The sequence below is a fragment of the Tenrec ecaudatus genome, chromosome 18, assembly GCF_050624435.1.
Source record: "Tenrec ecaudatus isolate mTenEca1 chromosome 18, mTenEca1.hap1, whole genome shotgun sequence".
In the NCBI taxonomy this organism is placed as follows: Eukaryota; Metazoa; Chordata; class Mammalia; order Afrosoricida; family Tenrecidae; genus Tenrec; species Tenrec ecaudatus.
The window spans coordinates 62,028,976-62,054,904 of NC_134547.1; the positions used below are offsets into that span (position 1 = coordinate 62,028,976).

The window sequence follows — 25,929 nt, forward strand, 5'->3', positions numbered from 1 at the left end:
ATCTCAGAGCAAAGGCCTAATAATCTAAACAACATTTAAAACCCATCTGACATAAATGGCTCACTATGAATTAGAATTGACTCTATGGCAGTTGGTAAAGGTAAAAAAAAAATAGAGAAGTACAAACTATTATCATATGAATTCAATAAACCATGACCGAAGGTAGACCATGACAAAGTCTCAGGGACAAGAAGATTTCTTGTGAAAGTTGGAAAAAGAAAAACAAAAAAACCCTATACATTAAACAACACTTAATGGCATAACTACTGTGGAAAAACAGTCTGGAGCTTTCTTTAAAAGCTTGACACAGAAATATATGATCCAGAAATCCCACTTGTGAGTCCTAGAAAAATAAAATGACAACAACAGATATATACATACTCAAATACTGTTGTTGTTAGGTATTACCAAGGCGGTTTTTAACTCATAGTGACCCTGTGCACAGAAAGAACATGAGACCACCCGGCCTAGGCATAGACTATCCTCTCTCTGAACTCACTGTTACAGTGACTGTGTCAGTCCATCTCACCAAGGTTTTGTGTGTTTCACTGCCCTTCTACTTTATCAAGCATGATGTCCTTTTCTGGGGTCTAGTCTCTCCTGCTAACATGTCCAATGTATTTGAGCTAAAAAAAAGTCTCACCATCCTAGCTTCCAAGGAGCATTCTGGTTTTATTTCTTCCAAGGTGGATTTGTTTGTTCTTTTGGCAGTTCATGGTACTTTCAATATTCCTAACCAGCACCATAATTCAAATACATCGATTCTTCTTCAATATTCCTTATTCAATGACCAACTTTCACATTCTTACAAGTAAATTAAAAATAACATGCCTTGGATCAGGCGGCACCTTAGTTCTCAAAATGACATCCTTGTTCTACTATACTTTAAAGAGATTTTGTTAAGATTTACCCAATGCAGTTTGATTTCTTGACTGCTGCTTCCATGAACATTGATTGTGAATCGTATGCACACTTCTGCTAATCACAGGAGTATTCACATTAGTAAAAAGATGGAAATAACCTAAGTGCCCAGAAACATATGATTGGATAAACAAACTATAGAAGACACATAAAAGAGAACACTCAAACCAAATTCAATGTCACGAAGTCAAGTCTAACTCGTGGCAACCCTTTGGAACAAGGTAGAACTGCCCTGTGGGTTTCTGAGGTTATAACTCTTTACAGGAGTAGCAAACCTCACCTCCCACAGAGCGGCTGTTGGCTTCAAATTACTGATTGTGCAGCCAGCAGCCCAATTCATAACCACTATGGCATACAAGGTTAAATAGTAACAGATTCTGTGGAAGCATCTCACAAATGAACCTATAAGACATTATGTTGAGTGCAATAAGTCAATCACAAAAGGGCAAAATGTGTGAGACACCATGATTATGAAAAGTGTAGAAAGGGGCATACTGGAATGTGAAAGAATGACAACTCTATGCAATGGCTAAAACCAGTTCTATACTTTGTTCTACTAACCTGGCACTCTGTGATGCTCACCTTTCCTGACATGATTGCTGAAGACAAAATAAGTACATAAGCAAATGTGCTAAAGAAAGGTGATTCTGCTGGCTATCAAATCATATAGCATCTGGGGTTTTAAAGGCTTGAAGATAAACAAGCAGTCATCTAGCTGAGAAGCAACAAAGCCCATATGGAAGAAGCACACCAGCGTGTGTGATCATGAGGTGTCGATGAGATCAGGTATCAGGTATCAAAGACTCAGAACAAAAAATCTTATTAATGTGAATAGGGGGGAGTTGTCAATTGGACATCCCCTGTCAGAAGGGTCACAAGGAAGAGATGAGCCAGTCAGGGTGCAGTATAGCACCAACAAAACACACAACTTTGCTCTAGTTCTTTAATGCTTCCTCTCCTACCCCCACTATCATGACCCCAATTCTACCTTACATATCTGGCTAGATCAGAACAAGTACACAGGTAGAGATAAGAGCCTACAACACAAAGAATCCAGGACAGACAAACCCCTCAGGCCCAATAATGGGAGTAGTGATACTAGGAGGGCAAGGTAAGGCAGGGTGAGTAAGGGAAAACCAATCCTGATGATTGATATATGGCCCCCTCCCTGGGGAACAGACAACAGAAAAGTGGGTGAAGGGAGACAGCGGTTGGTTTAAGACATGAAAAAAAATTACAAATTATCAAGGATTCATGGGGGAGGGAGGGAAAAAATGAGGAGCTGATACTAAGAGCTCAAGTAGAAAGAAAATGTTTTGAAAATGATGATGGCAACATATGTACAGAGGTGTCTGACACAATGGATGGATGGATGAATTGTGGTGAGAGTTGTAAGAGACCCCAATTAAAAACAAAAACAAAAAACAGTTCTACTAAAAACAGGAGCTAATAACGATTCACACAAGAAAGAAGAAAATGTTCTAAAATTGTGATGATGGTACAATTATTTTTAATATGGCTGAACTATTAAACTATACGATATGTCAATTACATGTCAGTAAACTATTAAAAACTTTTAAAACAAAATAAAACCGATTCTGGTAACTTGCAGTAATGGTCCTTTATTAAAGACTCATTATGTGTACCTTTTGTTTTTATCACCAGGTACTTCCTGTTCTATTCTCATGCTCACCTGCAGCCTCCAGTCTCAAAGCCTGTTTGCCAGGAGGACTGCATGTATGCATTCAATGCTTTGTTCTGTTTTGGGTTGCCATTTCCAGTGATGGACTCTAATACCCTGAGGAAATCATAGGACATCTTTCCCTTTCCTATGGATTTTCAGTCTACCGCTTGAAATAGGTAAGTATCCTACCTAAGCACCTTTAGCTTGCTGCAATATTCTTCTTGCAAAATATTTACCACCAACATACTAATATATATATGTGTATATATATATAGAAGAAGTTTATTGACAAACATGGAATTTTATTTGAAATTTCACTTTCTTTTTAAGGAATGTTTTATGATATCTTTTTGAAAATTACTATTTAAAGGTCCATTAAGAATAAAGCCTGGCTAGATTGGCATACAAGAAATTGTGGTTTTCCTCTAAGAATTTACAAATGATACCTACATTTTGATCTCTAAATACAGCCATTATAACTGAAATGCAGCAGGAGCAAAGTAAAACCATGTTTTTCTTTATTAAATATCAAAAAGTAAATAATTCCACATCTTCAGCTGACATGGTTATAAATGCCATTAATGGTCATTCCCAATTTAGAGGCAAACAAGATTCTAAAGACAATTATATTTTTGTAAACCGTACTGCTCTTTCCTTATGTACCATGATTTTAAGAAATTATCAAAGAAGGAAACACAGGCCAGCAGGTGTATTAAGATGAATGAAATAGTCTGTCTAATTATGTGAGAGTTGTGCTAGCAGCCTCTACCTAATAGTCTCCTTTTTATAGAAAACAAAAAGCCTGAGTCATTAATGTGTTAAAGGGGACACTGGCTTCCTGAAGCTTCGCAGGACGTTATGAGAAAGATCTTCAGTGGTTCCTACTTACAAACGTGTTTAGTAGTTGCCAAATACAAACAAGAACGACTTGTATCCACTGTTGTTGCCTTTTATGTTGGCTCATGTGGGGTGCATTTCTGACCTTCTGTATCATCTGTCAACTGCTCGGTGCCTTTGCGTTTATACAGCGATGAGGACTGGCCTCGTGGAAGAGAAACTTACAAGGTATGTTTGTTTTCGCATGAGTCTGTTTCTTTATATGTATGACTGGAGGCGCAGGGGATTTGAATTTGAGAGACAGTAAAACTTGAGGAAGTTTTCAATCTGTAACATTTTAGTGCTCAAGTGCCTACAGAAGCCATTTAGCACATCGAACACTCGACCAGAGGCGGGGCGGTGTACCTCTGATGTACCTGAAAGGGGAGGGTCTTCATGCCCTGCCTTCTATTTGGGTAATTTCTGGATCTTTGATATCTTTATCTGGGGACAAAGTTTTTGCCAACTGTACAGGTTATCATGGGATGTAGTGTAGTAAGGTATAAAAGACTTGCTTATCGGGCAGAGTAAAATAATAGAGCTTTTCTAAAACTAGTGTGTTCCCCCTCTTTTCTCACCTAACAGCTTCTTCAGCCTAGCTCTCCAACATGGGGCTGGGACTGACTGGGGCTTTAAAATGCTTTGTGACCGTTTGTCCTTTCCTTTAATAAGCACAATGGTTTACTCCCTTTGGAGGCAGGGCCCCGTGTAATGAGTCGATGCTTCTGGTAACTTCAAGAGCCCTAATTATTTCACCATTTTCTCCATGTGTTCCTTCACTGACTTTGTGAATCAGAGGCAGGTTGCTGGTTGTCAAGAGACAAGAAGAGTCACTGGCCTTCCTCGCTGGCAGAGAACTGGATTTTGCAGCGTCTGTGTCCATGGACAGAGTATCCTGTCTCAGAGTTTGTGCAGCACCTTCTGTTTCTAGTTTACTGGTGAACAGAGCACATCACAAGAACTTGAAGTGCAGCTAAAGCCAAATCAAACTTGACAGAAAATTATTAGCAGGGTACTGAAGGAAAAAAGATCCCCCTTCCTTTCTGTAATCAGGTTAATATGTGCATGGAATGTTTCACTTAAAAAGGTAGTGTGTTTTGGCAAAGCCAGTTTCTTAAGTAGAATTTCAGTTCCCATTATGCGAGGCTATCCATTGCTGCTCTGGCAGGGCCTTTGATCAGTGAACTCAGTGGGGGAGAAGGGCATGGGCATATTAATAACTTCAACATGTGGCCCTTCAGCCCAGCTGTACCCTTGTCTTGGAAAAAGGCCAACTGGAAAGGGTTTTCTTAAGAGGACCTATGTATGCATATTTTGGAAAGGGGTAAAGGAAGATAGGGGTTCGAGGAAGGAAATAGGTCTGGGTTTATGGTAGTTCTTTCTCTTGTCCCTGTGCTCTATTTGGGTTATTCTACTACATACTTGAACCTCATAGACCCTGGTTCCATCCTCAATTTTTACGATCTTCAATCCTTCTGCTATAATATTATAAAGACTAAAACTGCTATTAATTTACATACCAGCTCAGGACAAGGTTAGGGAGAGGCAGGAGGCTCCGTAAGGGTTGATAGGGATGAGAGATTAATGGGAACCAGGTGTCTGAAATAGGAGCCCAGAGTCCATTTTGCCAGGGCTATATCTTTTGCCCTTTCCCCTCTGCATTGGCATTTTTGACTGTTTTATTTTAACAATTACAGGCTTTAGGCCTCATTAAATTACTGCCTCAAACTGAAGAGCAGCCTGCTTGTCTAGTGTATGTCTCCTTGTATACCTCATGCCATTCACCTTTTGCTACACACACACACACACACACACACACACACACACACACACACACACTCCCCACCTGAACTAGTTCCTGATGGAGTCTACACATCATGGTCATGGAGCAGGTTTTTGGTTCTCACTGCAAGTGACTTCTCAGTGATTACCTTACCTGACATCCATCTCTCTCTCTCTCTCTCTCTGCTTCTTCCATCAATTCTCTAATGATATCATCGGCCTGATCCAAACCTTCTCTGCTTCCTGTTCCCTAACTGCCTGATATTGACTTGTTACAAGGGATTAACAGGAAATGATCTTGAGGATGAGATGTGATATCCCAAGCCACTGTGCTAGATAGGCTTCCTGCTCCCGTAAAGATACACTGCCTCTGAAACCACAAGGGCAGTTCCATGCTCTCCTATACGTTTACTATGAATTCAGATGGACTCAATGCCAGTAAGTTTAGTTTTGACAAAGGCCAAAACAGCAAGGGCTTAAAAAAAAAAGCCAGAAGTTAATTCGCCTTCCAAGGAACAGCATAAGCATTAGTAGCCGGTGTGTTGAAAGGTGGCGACACACTGATTCTTTCCAACTTGTTGCTTTCCTATTCTCAGCACAGAACTTCCAGCATAGTCTAAGATTGCATGCAGACCTCTTGTTCCTACTTTCCCATTCTTGCTAGCCAGGAAGGGAGAGTTAGGGGAGGTATGTTTCCCTCACTGTACACGGGTTAAGTGATACTGCGTCCTCTTCTATTCTATAGTCTAGAACCTAATCACATGCCACCCCTAACTGCCAGGAGACTAGCACATGAAGGCTTTAGCTGGTGGCCGTTGATGCCACAGAAACCTACTTGGCATTTTGTCTCAGACAGCTATAAAACCCGTTGCCATGAAGTCACTTCTGACTCATAGCAACCCTATAGGTCAGACTTACCCCATAAGATGGCCAAGGCTACAAATCTTTATAGAAGCAGACGGTCATGTCGTTCTGAGGCAAAGTAGCTCACGCCAAACTCACTGCCATCAAGTAACTCTGACTCATGGTAGTAACTCTATAGACCAGAGTGAAACTGCCCCTTTGGGTTTCTCAGGCTGTAAATCTTCACTGCAACAGAAAGCCTCCTCTGACCCCTGTGGAGCAGCTGCTAAGTTCAAACCCTGTAGTTAGCAGCTCTACCCACCGCCATCAAGTTGAGTCTGACTTTTAACAACCTACCATATATAAGCCGAGTTTTTCAGCACAAAAAAATGTGCTGAAAAACTGGGGTTCAGTTTATACACTGGTCAGTGGTACCCCAGCGAGGTGTAACATCTCACGGGTGATTGCCGTTCCTCTGCTGTCCATTCAAAGCTCAGCTGACACTGCAGGGCTTTGAATGTTTGTTTACTCACATCTAACCAATCAGAGCCGTCCTATGACGTGATCAGCTCCAATTCGCAGAAGCACCTGTAGTGTAAGGATGTGTCTGTGGGCTGCGCTGTCTCTCCCCTCTGGTCTCTGTGTTAATTCACATGCTGCATTCCCCACCCTAGGCTTATACTCCAGTCAATCCGTTTTTCTGGTTTCCCAGGTAATAATTAGGTACCTCGGCTTATACTCGGGTCGGCTTATATTTGAGTATATATGGTATGTTTCCAATCCAAGAGAGGGTATGCAATTAAGGGATTGTTGCAAAAAGTACTAGTTATTCAAGTCTCCTAGGAAAGGTAAGATTTAGAAAAATAACTGGCAGCATGCCATCTGGTTTTCCTTTCCTCTTTGAACTAATGCTCTCTGATCACCTCACTCATTCACTCATTTATCAAACTCAGCAACTACTGCAAATCAGGCTCCATGCAATGTCCTGGGAATGCAAGAATGGCCGAGGGCCTTCAACACAGGTTCTGTTCTTACACACCTTCTTCCTACAGACAAGTGAAGGAGTAAGACAAGGAAGCAGATGTGAATGGACATGACAGTGCTAAGCAACTGGTCAGATGTGAGTGAGAATATAGTAAAGCACAAGCTCAGCAGAATGAAAGGAGAAGAGGCAAGTAGGGGTGAGATAATTAAAAAGGCTAGTCTGTAATGATAAGGAGATTCAAATTTATCCCATGAAAGGTGATAGCAAGCTACCTAAAGACATGAGATGAACAGATTTCATTTATAAGGACCCAAGTTCTCTATTAAAGAGATAGTTGAATAATTACATGAAAAGTTTGGCAAAAACATCACAAAATGAAAAAACATCAATGACTATAAGCATGACAAACGGGTTAATTTTCTCATATATGGTAAACCTGCAAAAGCTGGAATTTGTGCAAGACAAAAATCCATTAGAAATTGAAAACTCAAATATTTTCCACAAAAAAAAAGAACAACAGAAAAGTAGAAAGACTGCACTGTGTCCAAGGTGGGAAAATTGGGAGACAGAAAAACAAAGCAATTTGGTCAAATTCTCTTCTCACAAGTTTCACTGTAATACAAAAAAAAAAAAAAAATCTAAAGACCAATAGGAAAACACATAAAAGATATAAATAACACTTGTACAGGAAAAAAATTACTGATTAGGTTTCAAATATGGGAAATGAGCTTGTACTATAGTGAATTACTTCATGGGGCCATTCTAGCCTTCGGCATCCATTCTGCAATGTATTGTATATCCCAGCCTCTATCCTGTAGTTCTTGTGCTAGTTTGCAAAGTTTGAATTATCCATTAATGAGGCAAAATTGGGATATATTTTGCGTCAATGCCTTACTATTAGTTTCCTTGAGGATACAGCCTGTATCCAATATATAAGAATGCTCTCTCTTGCTCTGGATCCTTCCTCTGGCTCGACTTTATCTAACCTCTGGCTCTTGAGCCAACAGTCAACCATCTGACCTTCTAGTTGGGGTTTGTGGTAGTTAGATTTCATATAAACGTGAGGCTGTGTGAAGTGCAGGGGTAAAGTACAATTGATCAGATTAGAGCCTGAAGATGCCTCCCTGGGGATGTAACCCTTTTTTAAGCAAGTCCATGAGAAATCATTTTTTTCTCTCTCTTGCCTTTGACTTTCCCCTTCCTAGGGCTGTGTATCTGCTTCCAGAGATGGCCTGACCATGAAAGATATCGACACCTTGCCATCTTTCCACCAACCTTGGATCCACTGGCTTCTTTCCTGCTTTTCCTTTCTATGGCATCAGCCTGCAGCAACGTGAATCTGGAAAGGTCTCTGGCTAACCTCGGAACCATGCACTTGAGATGGGCTGGGCTGGGATGCCTTCTTGATGAAGTTCTTTCTTATACATACATGAGTGTCACTGGTTTTGTTTTTCTAGATAAGTCAGCCTAGCATAGGGTTCATCAGCACCTACAGTCACATGTGTCAGGAAAGGCCTCCAGATTACATTCTGACCAACAGATTTGGGACTTGTCAGCTCCATACCTGTGAGAGCCATTTCCCTTATGGGTTGTGAGTTCTGCAAGACATTGCAGCAAATTACAAAAAAAATTAAGACAGGCAGGACAGTATTGAGGGGAGGAGGTTTGGTGTTAAGAGATGATGGCGTTTTACAGCAGCTTGGAAATGTTAAAACAGTGGAGACAGCTTTATCCTCTACCTCATAAAGATCAGTTTCCTGCTGATCCTTTTAAAAGAAATTTAAACTGAACAGAGCACATCCAAAATTTCTAAATATACTTTATTGGTAAGTATTATGAGGAACAAGCACACAAGGGCAAAAAGTATTAGTCCAAATGAAAAGTTCACAACCCAAAACAAATATACTCCACTGTGGGAGACAGCTTCTAAAATAGGCCCCATGTGGCTTCCAACTCTTGACACACACCCTTGTATAATCCTCTCCCTTTGAATACAGGTTGGGCCTAGTGGCTTTCGGCTAATGAAACGCTATGGCAAGAGTGATTAGATGTCATCTACCTTGTTCATGTTGTCTCTTGCTTTTTCCTTCCCTCACTCTGAAGGACTCCAGTAGCCATGATCCTCAAACCAAAATTACTGCAGTCAAGTCAATTCTGACTCCTGGTGACACTGTAGGGCAGAGCAGAACTGCCCTCGTGGGTTCCCAAGACCATCCATCTTTATGGGAGTACAAAGCCTCATCTTTCTCCAGAGGAGCGACTAGTGGTTTGAAACTACTGACATTATGTTTAGAGCACAACAAATAACCCACTACACCACCAGCATACCTCTAGAAAATTCTAATTATGGTTTTGTAGAATTCTAATAAAATGACATGAAACCCATAAAGGTTTTAATAAAAGTAGTATCAATAAATATCTGCCAGATTGAACTGGAAGCTATAGAATGAAAAGTGCCGTTCAAAATAAAAAGTCATAACCAGCCAAAACCAAACTCACTACTATCAAGTTGATTCTGACTCAGCAAAAAGGACAACCCCCACCCAATTCTACTACCGGCAGGAGGCTGCCTGAAATAATTCTCAGCTACAACACATGTTCTTTCTTGAAAAGGAAAGGATGATTTCTCAGTTATAATATAGGTAGGCTTATTTTTATGGGGTTCTTTTTTCTTTTTTTAAAGAAAGGGTGACTCAGACGAAAAGGCAAACTCAGAGAAAAGACAGCCATAAATAATTTTTTTTAACAATTTATTGGGGCTGATACAATTCTTTTCACAGTTCATACATATACGTACATCAATTGTATAAAGCACATCTGTAGTCTTTGCCCTAATCATTTTTTTCTCTTTTCTTCTTTTACATTTTATTAGGGACTCAAACAACTCTTACCACAATCCATACATATACATACATCAATTGTATAAAGCACATCCATACATTCCCTGCCCCAATCATTCTCAAGGCATTTGCTCTCCACTTAAGCCCCTTGCATCAGGTCCTCTTTATTCTCCCCCACCTCCCTCCCTATTCCCCCCTCCCTCATATGCCCTTGGTAATTTATACCTCGTTATTTTGTCATATCTTGCCCTATCCGGAGTCTCCCTTCCCCCCTTCTCTGCTGTCCCTCTCCCAGGGAAGAGGTCACATGTGGATCCTTGTAATCAGTTCCCCCTTTCCAACCCACTCACCCTCCACTCTCCCAGCATCGTCCCTCACACCTTTGGTCCTGAAGGCATCATCCACCCTGGATTCCCTGTACCTCCAACCCTCATATGTACCAGTGTACAGCCTCTGTCCTATCCAGCCCTGCAAGATAGAATTCGGATCATGGTAGTTGGGGGGAGGAAGCATCCAGGATCTGGGGGAAAGCTGTGTTCTTCATCGATACTACCTCACACCCTAATTAACCCATCTCCTCTCCTAAACCCCTCTATGAGGGGATCTCCATTGGCCGACACTTGGGCCTTGGGTCTCCACTCTGCACTTCCCCCTTCATTTAATATGATATATATATACATATATACACATACATATATACATATACACATATATACACATACATACACACACTTATATCTTTTCTTTTTTGCATGATGCCTTATACCTGGTCCCTTGGGCACCTCGTGATCGCACTGGCCGGTGTGCTTCTTCCATGTGGGCTTATTTGCTTCTGAGCTAGATGGCCGCTTGTTCACCTTCAAGCCTTTAAGACCCCAGACACTATCTCTTTTGATAGCCGGGCACCATCAGCTTTCTTCACCACATTTGCTTATGCACCCATTTGTCTTCAGCGATCCTATCATGGAGGTGTGCAGTCAATGATATGATTTTTTGTTCTTTGATGCCTGGTAACTGATCCCTTTGGGACCACTTGATCACACAGGCTGGTGTGTTCTTCCATGTGGACTTTGTTGCTTCTGAGCTAGATGGCCGCTTGTTTATCTTCAAGCCTTTAAGACCCCAGTCACTATCTCTTTTGATAGCCGGGCACCATCAGCTTTCTTCACCACATTTACTTGTTCACCCACTTTGGCTCCAGCCGTTGTGTTGGGAGAGTGAGCATCAAGGAGTTCCAATTTAATAAAAGAAGGTATTCATGCATTGAGGGAGCATAAATAATTTTTCCATGAAGTATTCCTCTATCCTGTATGGCCTGACTGGATTTCAGAATGATACCAGATTACAGAGTTCCTTAATGTCTCCCATTTTCTCCCTTTTTGAACAAGGTTGACTATCAAATGGCCACAACACTGGTGTATGGTAAGTGTGGAGCATCCCAAAGGTGATGAAGTTTCATTTTCCAAGACTAGGTTGCAAATGACTGTGGTTCCCCTCTTCCTCGCCACCTTCTGTTCATCCCACCATCCCATAGAAACCATGAGATAACACAGGTTTATTGTTTTAAGTCAATAAACTTTGGGTTAAACTACTATATATCAATACATAGCTAATGTACCCTTAATAAAGATCTAAAAAATAAGAAGTACATAGGGAACTTCAAAAAGGTCACGGAAAATTCCATTATTTTAATTCCATTTTTCAATGAACATTTTGAACACCCCTTTTATGTTCAGCATATATGAGAGAAAGATGTGGCAGTTTCTGTAAAGGCAGCCTTGGAAACTCTATGGGGCATCTATACTCTGTCCTACAGAGTTCCAGCAAATCTGAACTGACTTGATGGTTTGGGGTTTGTTCTAAATTATCAGAGTGATATATACTGAACTATGTTCTAAAAATATAAAATTGTCTTTAAAGTACATGAGGGATAATCATAGTAATTAACCTTATATTAGTCCTCAAAAAAATAACAATTTGTTCCAAGATATAGAAATGATACAATAACATTATTTAATCAAAGGGGTAAAACACTATAGAAATATTCCATAAACTCTTTCTTAGTAACTCAAGACAAAGAAAATCAAGGCTAAAATTACATAATATCTAAAAATAAAAACAGTATCACAAATCAAACTATAGACTAACAGGTGTGCAGTGGAAAATTTATATGCTTAAATGCATTTTTTAACTCACACATTATATATACAAGAGTAAAGGTGTAAGTTTCACATTCAAGAAATTAGCGCAACAATAAGGCACTATTACAGAGGTTAATCAAGAAACATGGTGGAAATTAAAAACTGGGTTTGAAAAATACAAGATTAAGAAGAAATACACAGAGAATTACAACAAATTTCCTTGCTCGACTATAGACGCTAGAAAATGTTACTGAAGTGGATGAATTTTAGGTAAATGTACAACAAAATTACACCCCAGAGAAGACAGAAATCTAAGTAAATGTCTTATATAAATTTTAATCAAGAATTGCCTTTCCCCCCTCAAAAATGAGTTAAAAAATTTTATTGACTCTTCTAGTACTATTATTTAGCAGTGTTGCAGCAGGATTAGTTGATACAATAAGGCAGAAAAAAGAAATAAGAGGTATTAAAATGAAAGTAAAGTGGCAATACTATGATTTGTAGGTGATGACTACATCCCTGGAACATGAAGAGATTCAACTGAAAAATCACTACAAGTATTAGGAGACAGCAGTTATGAAAGTTTAGTGTAATAATCAACATAAGAAAACCAGTAAGTTTTAAACACTAAAAACCTATTAAAATGGCAAAAATAGAGAAACAGACAAAATAATTAGAAACAAATATAAAAGAAATGGGCACGTCCTACCTAAATGAAAGCTTAAAACGCTACTGTAGGGCAAAACCAAAGATTTTACTAAGTAAAAAGGCATATCCTATTGTTAGAAGAAAAATTTCACACCATGAACAGTATGACTCCCTAGACAAGTCTGTAACAGGGCTGTCTCCTGAGCAGCAATGACAGCTACAATGACACTGTTCTGTTACCTGGGCTGTGTGATAACAGTGGCCACCAGTACTTAAAATAGCTAGTTTGGTTGAGAAAATTAATTTTAAATTTAACTTTAATCATTTTTAAGTTAAGTTCAAATAGCCACATGTAGCTAATGGCTACTGAATTGCATAGCACGGGCCTATAAATTTAAAACAGCCACCATAAAAATACAGGAGAATTTTAAAAGAAATCAGGTTGACTTGATGGCAGTGAGTTCGGGTTTTTTTTTTGGGGGGGGCAATAACTATACAATAACAGGCAATTTTGTCAAAGAAGAATTATAAGTGATACCAATTCTGTAATGATTCTCCCCTCTTTCACTAGGGGGAACAACCCAAGTGAAAGGGAGTATAAAGACATTAAGAGATTGTTAAACAGAGACTGGCAATGATAGCCATCGAGCCGAAGCATCAAAAATGGTTGTCCTATTTAAGCCAGGGTATGCACAGGTCAAGTAATCATATCAGTTCTAGTGAAAGCCTGAATTTTATTTCGAAAGTGGCAAAATGGCAGCACAAGCAGATATACATGCTTATGCTTCCCCTTCCCCCAGGAAAACTAAGCAGAAATACGTGGCATTAATAAATTGCCTCCAAACTCTGAAACCAATCGGAGTTTAAAGCATCTAATCAAACACTGCACTAAGAAAATACCTGCTCTTCTCCCTCCCCATATCTGCAGCGCTGGAGATGGAAACAGAAGCACTGTGCCTATAGTACACTACAAAACAGGCCAAAAGCTCCCTTGCTGGCTCAGGAGTATAACAGAATTTGCTTTTGTCAGTGCATTAGGAAGTTCGTCTGTTTATTCAGATGTTTGGGGTGGCCTAAAAAGACTGTGGAGGCACTGGGACCACTTTAGCCAGTTCCTGGGGTTCCAGCAGGACTAGGGGGAGAGCAGTACTTACCACGTGGACTCCACGAGTGTAAAGAAGCATACTGAAGCACAGATCTGGCATCAAGGAGAAGGGTTGGAGCGAGGGTCTCTTGTAAAAGTCAGAACTTTCTAAAGCAATAAGTAATTATGTAAACTAGTAGAAAAGGAACTTGTAGAATCTGTCTCTCCACCCATATACCAACTGTTCTGGGAAGAACAGCTATTTTGGAACTCTTGGCCCCTTAATTTAAACAAAGGAGTACCTGGTGAAGGGATAGTTGTGAACTCCATGTACCACCAGCTACAACCCCTCCCCGCCCCCCCCCCCCAGTCCTCAGCTCTACTGTGGTGCTAGGGACAGCAGTCCGTGTTCCTAAAGCTGGTGCTAGGGTAGGCAAGGGGATTTTGCCCTCCCAAGATTTGAGACTGCACAGTCTATACAGCTGGGTTGATTTGACCTTAAAGTTATTTGTCTTAAAGATGAATCGAGCTTTTTTTTTTTGTGACAAGATGGCTACACCGACTCCACGGGCGGCGAGTGCTCCTCCCGCCACTCCAGCCCCCGCGCCGGTGGCTGCAGCGCCCACGGTTCCGGCGGCCGGCCCCGCCCCGGTTCCTGCCCCAGCCCCAGCCCTGGCGGAGACCCCGGCCTTGGCTCCAGGTCCCACTCAGCCTCCAGCTCCCGCCGCGGCGTGGGACCCCACGGCGGTAGCGGCGACGACCACGGCCTCAGGCCAGAACCCAGCCTGGGTGCAAGGACACCCCCCGCCCCCCGCCACCGCCGCTTGCGCTCCCGGGGCCCTTCCCTGGCGGCCGCGTGGTCCGGCTGCACCCGGTCATCTTAGCCTCCATCTTGGACAGCTACGAAAGACGCAACGAGGGCGCTGCCCGGGTTATCAGGACCCTGCAGGGCACTGTGGACAAGCACGCGGTGGAAGCGACCAATTGCTTTTCAGTGCCTCACAATGAGTCTGAAGACGAGGTGGCCGTGGACACGGAATTCGCAAAGAACATGTATGAATTGCACAAGAAAGTCTCCCCAAATGAGCTCATCCTGGGCTGGTACGCTATAGGCCATGACATCACCGAGCACTCGGTGCTGATCCATGAGTACTACAGCCGAGAGGCCCCCAACCCCATTCACCTCACTGTGGACACCAGCCTCCAGAACCGCCGCATGAGCATCAAGGCCTATGTCAGCACTTTAATGGGTGTCCCTGGGCGGACCGTGAGGTATGCGTATTACGACACGGAACACATCGGAGTTGATCTGATAATGAAGACCTGTTTCAGCCCCAACCGGGTGATTGGGCTCTCCAGCGACCTGCAGCAAGTCGGAGGGGCGTCGGCCCGCATCCAGGATGCCCTAAGCACAGTGCTGCAATATGCAGAGGACGTGCTGTCTGGAAAGGTGTCGGCTGACAATACCGTGGGCCGCTTCTTGACGAGCCTGGTTAACCAAGTACCCGAAACCGTTCCCGATGACTTCGAGACCATGCTCAACAGCAACATCAATGACTTGCTGATGGTGACCTACCTGGCCAACCTTACGCAGTCACAGATTGCCCTCAATGAGAAACTTGTCAACCTGTGAATGGGTCCCAGGAAGCACTCCTGCCACTGGGCCCCATGGTGGCAGAGGAATGTTTTGTTTGTGGTCTTGAGTCACACTGAACCAGGCAACTTATGTGACTGAATAAATAAAGCCTGCCTTTTATAACCCCCTCCCCCCCCAAAAAAAAAGATAAATCGAATAAACACTGACTCAAAAGGTAGAAAATATAAAAAGGATAAAAACCATGAGTCATCCATAGATGGTTCATCCAAAGACACACATCGTAAGCCTGAAGACACCAAAAATGTGCAAGTGAAAGGACAAAACATACACTAGGGGTACCCAAAATAAACTGGAATTTTCTTCTTCTTCCAAGTTATGTATTTAAATTTTTTCACACAACAACCTTATTGCCTTCAGAGTACTCTCCATTACACTTAATACGTTTGTCAAATCTGTGATTCCATTCTTGCAAACATTTTTCAAACTCAACTGTTTGGATGGCTGACAGAACCTCCCTCGCTTTTTTCTTCACCTCTTCTGCATCATCAAATCATTGTCCTTTCATGTCCCTCTTCATTTGTGAACACAAAAAATAAGTTACAGAGTGAGGTCAGGTAAGTAAAGTACATGGGGCAAGAGGCATGCTATTTTTTGCCCAAAACTGGTACAATGAGATGGCTGCATGAGCAGGTACATTGCCATGGTGGGCAAAAGCAGTCCCCTACCTGCCACAAATCAGGCCTTTGTCACATAATGTTACACAATCTTTTCAGAACCTCTAAGTAGAAAGCTTGATTAACAGATTGACCTGGTGGAACAAACTCCAAATACACTATGACTTGACATTTTCATCCATTTGGGCAGCTGACAGAGGTCCAGAATGAGGTCTGTCATCAACTGAGGTTTAACCTTTTTTGAAATGAGAAAACCACTTGTACACTTGAGTTGTTCCCAAAACATTGTCCTTGTAAGCGGTGTTCAACATCACAACAGTTTCTGTGGCATTTTTCCCTGAGCAGGAAACAAAATTTCACAGCTGCATGCTGTTCTCTTAAATTGGCCATCAAAAAAGACTGAATGCTTTTAAGAAAAAAATTCACTATGACCAGAGAGAATCTTCCCAGGCGAGGTCACTGGGTGCACTAACTCAGAGTGAGTTGCTTGATGCTCACCTAGCGGGAAAAATGAGTACTAAGAAAACTCCACTGGGCAGAGCTTTTCTCCATTGGGGGGGGAGGGGGGAGAGAGTATCCCCTCATGTATATACACATAAGGGGCTTCAAAAAGTTCAGGGGGAAATTCCGTTATTTTTCACTGCTTTTTTTTTTTTTTAATCTTCAGGCCCCTTCATCATACGTTTCTCCCCAGAAGAGAGTTGAGGTAGTTATAATGGTATCACACAAAATAAGATTTTATTCAAATCAGTTATGAGAGACAAAGGACACTATATAAAAGAGCCAATATCAACATAACATCAAAGCCCCACATATACAAAATGAACTAAACATTAGAACCCCCAAATGTAGGAAGCAAATACTGCCAAAACCAAAGGGAGAAATATACATTTCTAAATAGTTGGGCATCACTGTTTGCCTGAGTCATAGTCAGTCACTTTTATTTATCAGTACAAGTCAACAATTCATGTCTGTTTGTCTCAAAAGCTGTCCTATAGATGGATCTCTTCCTTTTCTTACAAGTATTTAAATTCTATACCAGTGGATAAAAAAATAATACTATCCACAGAATTACCATATGACTCATGGGGATTTATCATATTCTGCAATACATTATACTGATGTCTCTACAGTAGATTCATTGCATTGGGTAAATCTGCTGCACAAGACCTCTTCACAGTGTTGAAAACAAGATTACTATGAAGACTGACCATGGCATTGTCAATTGGCTCATGTGCATGTGAAAGCTGGACAATGAATATGGCTGATAGAAGAATCATCAATGTGTTTGAATTATGGTGCTGGCAAAGATACAAATAAATTGATCTTGGAAGAAGTACAGCCAGAATGTTCTTTAGAGGCAAGCATGATGAGACCTCATTTCTTGTATTTTGGGCAGGCTGTCAAGAAGGACCATTCCATGGAGGACATCATTATGGGGAAAGTAGGACAGTGAAAAAGAGGAATGGCCTCAACAAGAAAGATGTCATTGACACAGTGACTGCAACAATTGGCTCAAACATAAAAATCATTGTGATTATGGCACAGGACCAGGCACTGTTTCATTTTCTGTTGTACAGAGGATCACTATGAGTTTGTTACTGACTCGATAACACCTAAGAATAACCAGGTGGATCAGAGACATACCGTATATACTCGTGTGTAAGTTAATTTTTTCAGCACATTTCTTATGCAGTTTTTGTGAAAAAATTAGGTGCTTCGGCTGATATTTGGGTTGGCGTATACTTAGTTATAGATGGTATATAAACTATAGACATATGAATGGATTTTGAACTCACATTTAATCTTAAACTCCAATCTAAGAACAATTAGTGTTTATATGGTGGTCCTACTCCTTACTTGCACTCCTGAAGAGATCACTGGCAATGTGGGTGCTAGAGCAAGGGTGGTAAAGAAATCAGAGGGTGCTTGGTTACCAAAAAGCATAGCTTCCGGGGTCCGACAGTGTTGACTTAAAACCAGCAGCCATCTAAATGAGGAGTCAGCTAAATCTACACAGAACAAAGCAGGCTGTGTGACCCAATAATAAAACAATAAATAACAAAATCCAAGAAACCAAAGAAGGGAACTGTATTAGAGCTTAAATTCTGAGCACTTAGTTTGTAGAGGACTACAGAGGACAGTGAAAGCCCAAACTCCATTTGTAGAGGCCCCCCATGGATTAACCCTCCAGAGAATCCCCTCTGACCACTGACCATGGATATGAAAACTCTTGCTTTCAAAGTAAATTGGAAAGTAGATTAATAAAATATAGTTAGGTTAAAATCTGCCATCTTACCATTTGTTCTCCCTTTTCACTTTCTTTAAATTTGTTTTTATTATTTTCTGCTTTCTTTGGGATTTAGATTTTTGTTGTTGTTTTTTCTATCTTTGTCTTTATATGAAATTTAGGATAAGTAAATCTATACAGACAGTAACTAGATTAATAATTTCTTAGGGTTATGACAGAGGAGGTTAGGGAGAAATAAGGAACTGATAACAATGAGCACAAGAACGAAAAATGTTCAAAAACTGATTGAAGTGATGACTACACAACTCTTAATATATTTAAACCATGAATGCATTGTATGTGAATTATATGTCAATAAAACCATTAAAACAAAAAAATGGCTGTAGACTTCAATATACTACTTTCGATAATGCACAGAAAATCTAAGATTAATAGTAAAGAGGATATGTGCTACAATGAGGTTGAACCTGAAAAATTTTATACTGAGTGAAAAAATTTACAAAAATACAAATATGTATAATTAAACTTACATAAATATATAGAATAGGTAAACATGTAGACATAAAAATTCATTCGTAATTACCAGAGACAGGAGAGAAGGAGGAATCGTTACTTAGAGAGAGAATGATTTTCTGGTAAATATGAAAAAATGTGGAAACCGCAGTGAAAGTTGAACGGTGTAATGAATGTTATTAATATCACAAAACTGAAATGGGTAATGTTACATACATTTTTTGTCACATACACATATACACAAATTGAAAGCAGAAACTCAAACAGATATTTAAACAGTAGTGTCTACTGCAATGTTCTTCATAGGACTCAAAAAGTAAAAACAATTGAAGTGTTTATCAACAAATGGATAGATAAAATGTGCTATAAACACACAATGGAGTATGAGTCTGCCATAAAGAGAAATGAAGTTTAGATACATTGCTACTATGTGAAGAAGTCTTGAAAAACATTATGCTGAGTATAACAAGCCATACACACAAAAAATAAAATTTTGTATTACCACACTTAGATGGATTATCTAAAATAGGCAAATTTTGAGATATCAACATTTATTCAAGGGATTGATGGGAGCATTGGGGAGGTACTGCTTCAGGGTACTGAGTTTCTGTTAAGGTTGATAAACATCTGGAAACAAATAGTGGTTATAATTACATAACAGAAAATATAAGTAATGTCATGTCACTGAATTATACACATAAAAGTGGTTTAAAGGGAAAATGGTTTGTGTTTTGTTACAAATGTCTTATCAGGAGAGAAAATTGTCTTTTTGTAAGCCTAGCTTACAATGCTACTGAATCTGTGAATAACCTGGTTGGGTCATTTCAATGTTCTTGAATTTAAATTGTCGGTATACTGAGAGTAAACTTTATATTGGGTTGTGGCCTGTGGATAAGTGCTGGGGGGAGCGGAATAAAAGATTGATATTGTGCTCCCCAGCGTGAACCTTATTCAAGAACAACACTGAAGCTCTAAAGAGAAAAGGGAAAACATTCCCTATGGTATTCAACATCACACCTGCTTAATTTGTCAGATATCCCTGGAAAATAACTATAGACAAATGTATGCTCAACCAAGTAGTAGTCCTGTGTGGAACAAAGGGTCATGGTGGGCAAATCTCACCCTCAATACTAACTGCATAACTTGTCTCAAAAAGTACATAAAGACCCAGCCCTCACTTCTCCATTCTCTCCACTAGCCACTCAAAATATTCTCTCACCCTCTCAACAACACATCTGGCAACATCCGAAAACTCAAGCTAAAAGGACATAAATAAACACCATGTTTAATTGTAACAGAATTCACGGTAGCAAAAAGATGGATATAACCTAAATGCCCATCAATGGGATGATGAATAAACAAATTATCTATTTACATACACACAATGGAATACTAACCAACACGAAAGAGAAACAATGAATCTATGAAAACCTAATACCATAGATGAACTTGTAAGGTATTATATGAATAAAATAGTCAAAGAGGACAAATATAAGATCACTACTATAAAAAGTCAAAAAAAGATTACCAATAGTGAGCAAATTATGTTGGTGCTTCCAAACTAATACAGATCAGGATGAAAGGCTGGTGACCAACTTTTTTTTTAAGAAGCCAATGAAAACCCTGTGGGTGGTGAAGTACAAAGTATTAGTAACTTTAGATAATCAAGACAAACTAAGCGTTGGAACATCAGTTATGACAAACCAAATCCCAATGAGGTGAACTGGCACAAAGTCATACAACTATGAAGCTAGTACATTACAACATTTCATTAGCAATATTTCATTCTGTTACAAAAGGCCTTGCCATAAATCATCCCTAACTCAACAGCAACCAACAATGACTACCACAAGGATTACAAAAAGGTTCAGCAGAAGATACACACTGAATTACAAGCAGTCCAGCACTTCAGTTATATTACCCAAAAAGCTTTATGGTGCTGTAACAGAAAAAATCATATTGATGTAAATGAGGGAGGAGCATGGAGTGGAGACCCAAAAGCTCATCTGTAGACAATTAGACATCCCCTTACAGAAGGGTCCCAAGGAAGATACGTGCCAGTCAGGGTGCAGTATAGCACCAACCAAACATACAACTGTCTCTAGCTCCTTAATGCTTCCCCACCTCCCCACTATCATGACCCCAATTCTACCTTACAAATCTGGCTAGACCATAACATGTACATCCAATGTAATATACAAGTCTGATAGGCTTGTTTGTTGATCTTGTATCCTGTCACTCTGCCACATTCCTCTATTGCTTCCACTGCTCCTCTTGGGAGCTTTTGGGGTTTTCCAAATATAAAATCTGCAGATAAAGACAGTTTTACCTCTTCTTTCCCCAGATACCTTTGATGTCTTTTCTTTGCCTTATGTTGTTAGCTAGGGCCTCTAGTAAAAGTGAGGGCACACTTGTCTGGTCTCCTTTTTCAGTGGGATTGTTTGCACCTTTTCTCCAGTGACTACCACATTTGCTGATGGTTTTCTTATATAGCTTGTATTATTATTGAGGAATTTTCCTTCCATTCCTATCTTACGGAGTGTCTTAAACAGTAATGGGTGTTGGATGTTGTTGGATGCTTTTTCTGCGTCTATCTATGCATATTATCATGTGATTCTTATCCTTTTTCATGTCACTGTGGTGAATAATGCTGATGGACTTAAAGAAGTTGAACCATCCCTACATCCCTGGAATGAATCCCACTGGATCATGGTGAATTATTCATTTTATATACTTGTATATGAAAGTACATAGGCCAGTATTTTGTTAAGGATTTTTACATCAATGTTACTTAGAGATATCAGTCTGTAGTTCTCAATTTTTGTGGGATCCGTCTCAACTCTAGGTATCAGTGTATTACTAGCTTTACAGAAATATTTCAGGAGTTTGCAGTCTTTTCTATGCTCTAGAAGAATTTGTGTAGAATTGATGTCCATTCTTCCCTGAATGCTTGGTAGAATTCTCCTGTGAAGCTGTCTGACCTGGGGAATTTTTTGTTGGTAATTCCTTGATAACTGTGTCTATTTCATCTATTTCTTCTGGCACAATAAACTATCGCGGGTCTGTTTAGGTTCTTTATGTCCATCTGGCTAACATAGGGAGGGATTGTTTTTCCAAGTATTTTCCATATCTTTCAAGTTCTTGAATTCATTGGAGAACAGGCCTCCATAGCCTTTAATTTCTTTAGGATTCATTGTAATGTCCTATTATTGAAGTGTTCCTTCTTTTTATTTTTGGTAAGGTTTGTCTATCCCAGGGGTCCTCAAACTTTTTTAACAGGGGGCCTGTTTACTGTCCCTCAGACACATTGGAGGACTGGACTATAGTTCTAAAAAACTATAAATAAATTCCTATGCACACTGCACATTATCTTATTTTGAAGAAAAAAATAAGGGGGGGCAAAAACACCTGGCGGGCCAGATAAATGTCCTCAGCAGGCTGCATGTGGCCCCCAGGCCGTAGTTTGAAGGCGCCTGGTCTATTCTGTTAATCCTTTCAAAGAATCAACTTTTAGCTACACTGATTTTTCAAATTGTTTTCTTATTTTCCCTCTCCTGTATCTCAGTCCCAATTTTCATTATTTTGTTTCTTTTGCTATTTCTTTTCTTTTGCTTTAGTGGGATTCTCTTGTCAATTCTGCTTTAATTACTGGAGGTTTAGTGCCAGCATATTAATTGTACATCTCTCTTCCTTTTGAATTTGTGCATTTATTGCTTTTAAACTTCCTCTAAGTGCTTTTTGCTGTGTCCCAAAGGTTTGGAATGTCATATTTTCATTCTTTTTGGTTTCTAAAAACTTCCAAATTCTGTGTCTGATTTGGGCCAGTCCCCACTCAATTTGCAGTAGTTATTCATCCTCCAAATGTTTGCCCTTGTTTTCTTAATCAATTGTTGATTTCCAGCCTTATGTCACAGTGGTCCAAGAGAGATGTCTGAATCATCTCTATGTGCTTGAGTTTACACAGGACCGACGTGTGTCCAAGCATGTGGTCTATCTTCGAGTATATATGCCACGTGGGCTAGAAAAGAATGTGATTTATTTTTGCATTTGGGTGGAGATCTGATGTCAATCAGGTCAAGTCACCTAATTGTAGAGTTTAGCTCTGTAGCTAACTTGTTAAGCATCTTTCCCTGTGATATTTCTCTGAAAGCAGTGTAATAAAGACACCCACCATGATTGTTGAGCCTGTGATTTCTTTTTTCATCTTTTGAAATGTTGGACAAATTACACGGGTTTCTCATTGGGCTCATATATTTATTTTGCTCACTGGTACTTGTCTCCTGTTCCCTTGAGCATTACATACTGCCCCTCCTTATCTCTTGTTATAGCTTGCATCTTGAGATCAATTTTGTCAGAGATTAGAATTGCAACCCCTCCTTATTTTGAGTTGACATTTGTTTTGTAAATTTTTCTCTAGCCTTTGATTCTCAACCTATTTTTCTTAGCAAGCTTGAGATGTCTCTCTTCTAGGCAGCAGATTGATGTGTTGTTTTTCTAAGTCAGCCTGCTAGTCTTTGTCCTTTAATGATTGAGTTCAGTCCATTGGTGCTCAGAGTTAAGACATCCATCTGTGGACTTCCGTAACGGCACCTCATACCTTTTGTGTTGGGTGTTTTCCTACCGCTCTTCTTATTGGTACAGTGTGCATATGAGTGTGAGGTTTATTCTTGCCTTTTTACTACTGATCCAATTCTATCTTGAGGGCTGTTTTGAATGTGTTGACCTCTGGGGGGATTTGCTCTATGTAGCGCTCTCCCATTTGTGCTCAGTGAGTGTTGTGCTTTGCCCATACAGGGTTGGTAAGAATTTTCTTGTAGAGCTGGGTTTCTTCTTTTAATGCATTCTTTGAGTTTTTCCCTTTTCCAGGAAGACTCGTACTTCTGCAACTATCCTGATAGATAATTTGGTAGGGTATAGTATTCTTGGGTTTGCATTATTTTCTTTCAACTTTCAGAATATGTTACACCATTCTCTCCTCTTCATGGTACCCACTGGTAGGGCTGAGAATATTCTTATTTCATACTTTTCATAGATGACTGCCTTTTTTTCCCTAGCTGCTCTTATGATTTTCTCCTATTCCTCAAAGTTGGATAGTGTATTACATGCCTTGGTGAATACTTCTTGAGATTGGCCTCCTGAATGGTTGCCTGATTTTTCATTTGTTAAACTGAGTAAGTTTTCCTCTTAGAATTCCCTTGTTATTTTTGCTGTTGACTCTTTGTTGTGTCTTGTCCAGTTGTCCAATTATTCTAATGTTCCTCTTCACAGCATCAGACATTGTTCTCAGGTCTTCATTGGTTTCTCTGATTATCTCTTTGACTGTCTTTGTTGAAGTCTGCCTGGTTATCCTGGGTGGGGGGGTGATCACGGGTATGATTCTCTACTTCTTATAGTCTGTTGGTGAAGTCTTTGAATTTGTTATTTGCTTTTGTTACTTCCTTCTTTAACTCTTGTATTTCCCTTTTGTGGGTGGCCTTTATCTCCTCCACTATCATGTCATTCTTTTTCTGTATTGCTTCACTCATGCCCTGTATGACTCCAAACAGCATTCTGAAGATTTCTTTTTTTAAAATTTATTAAATCGTTTTTATTAGGGGCACACAATTATATGATTTTTTTTTTGTTCTTTGATGCCAGATAGCTGATCCCTTCGGCACCTCGTGATCACACAAGCTGGTGTGCTTCTGCCATGTGGGCTTTGTTGCTTCTGAGCTAGATGGTTGCTTGTTTACCTTCAGCCTTTTAAGACCCGAGACACTATATCTTTTGACAGGCGAGCACCATCAGATTTCTTTCTGTGGCAGATCAAACTCTGTTTCTTCTATGAATGTCGTTAGCTTCAGAACTTCTTCTCACATTGCCTATTGTTTCACCTGACTTGGTGTCTGCGTGTCTTTGGGAAGAGCGTGGCGCCATTGTCTTGGGAGTCAAAGAGCCCTGGACTCTTTCTTTGGGAGGTTGTTAGGAATATTTCTGCGGGCTGCCTGTAGCCAACTTCACTGGAGGGTCAGGCTATGCCTTTGTTCTTCTGAGGTTTCCCTCTCACCCTCGCCTATTTTGTTGTTTGGAAGGGGGGTTGGATGGCCCTCTCAGGGGATGCTGGATGGATGGTTGCAGGCTATGAGGGTCGCCCTGTGCAGGCTGATCAGCAGAGGAACTGCCATAGTGTGGTGGAGAGCATCGGAGGGAGGCATCGGGGGTAGACTGAGGCTGGCTGTAGTCAATAGACTATGGTGATGTTGGATGGATTCCTTGTGAGTAAATCTGTTCTACTGTCTGGAATTTTGGGATTTCTACCTCACCTACCCCAAACTCTTCCTTTCCTACTCATTATACTCCTTGGTCAGATATTTTCATGTACATTTCCATCAAATCTTGATTCTCTCAATCCAGAATTAGGTCTGATAATGGCATTTTAGAATTCCCAAGGTGATATTTGAGGATCCCAGAGGTATTTCGTTCTGCTGTAGTCATAAGGATATGTCTATGTATTCCCTCAAATGCAACATGCAACTTTGGACGTCACGGCTCAACACAGAACAGATAGTGACGCCCCACCCCCACACAACCGTTTTGGTTAAGAAAAATCCTCCACTCTAATGTTCAAGTCTTTGTGTAGAAATGATGAATTCACACTTCTGGTTACCTTGAAACATTTGAAGTACTATTAAATTCACAGGAGCAAAACGCCTGAAAAACAATTATCTTTTCTTTTAATCCACAACACACAAAGTAATTGACTTCTGTTCCACTATTTTTCTTTTTCTGTCTCATAGTTGATCCACAGAAATACTTATCTTCTTTCTAAGCCTTCTTTGTGTGTATGTTTTAATATTTTGCTAAAAAAAAAAAAAAAATTAAAAAAAAAAAAAAAAAAATATTTTGCTAAACATGTTGTGCTAAGTGTTTCATATGATAAACTTAAGAAAATCATTGTGATTAGAATTCCTGAAAAGATGGTATTTAAAATGTTATTTATTTTTAAATGTTTTTAAGTAAAGGAAGGAGTTATGGGGGGGGGGAATAAACGTGAGTCCTTACCTTGTAACTTTAATTAAAATAATTTCCTGATAGATTGAATACTTAATGT

General features: G+C 40.1%; 1 long non-coding RNA gene and 1 pseudogene across 1 annotated transcript in view; one reads left to right on the forward strand and one right to left on the reverse strand.

The window, feature by feature from the left end:
- The window catches only part of LOC142431909 (uncharacterized), a 169,840-nt gene that overhangs the window by 61,574 nt on the left and 82,337 nt on the right, over positions 1-25,929 (reverse strand). The gene's annotated exons all lie outside the window — the stretch shown is intronic.
- Positions 14,354-15,437, forward strand: LOC142432172 (eukaryotic translation initiation factor 3 subunit F pseudogene; annotated as a pseudogene).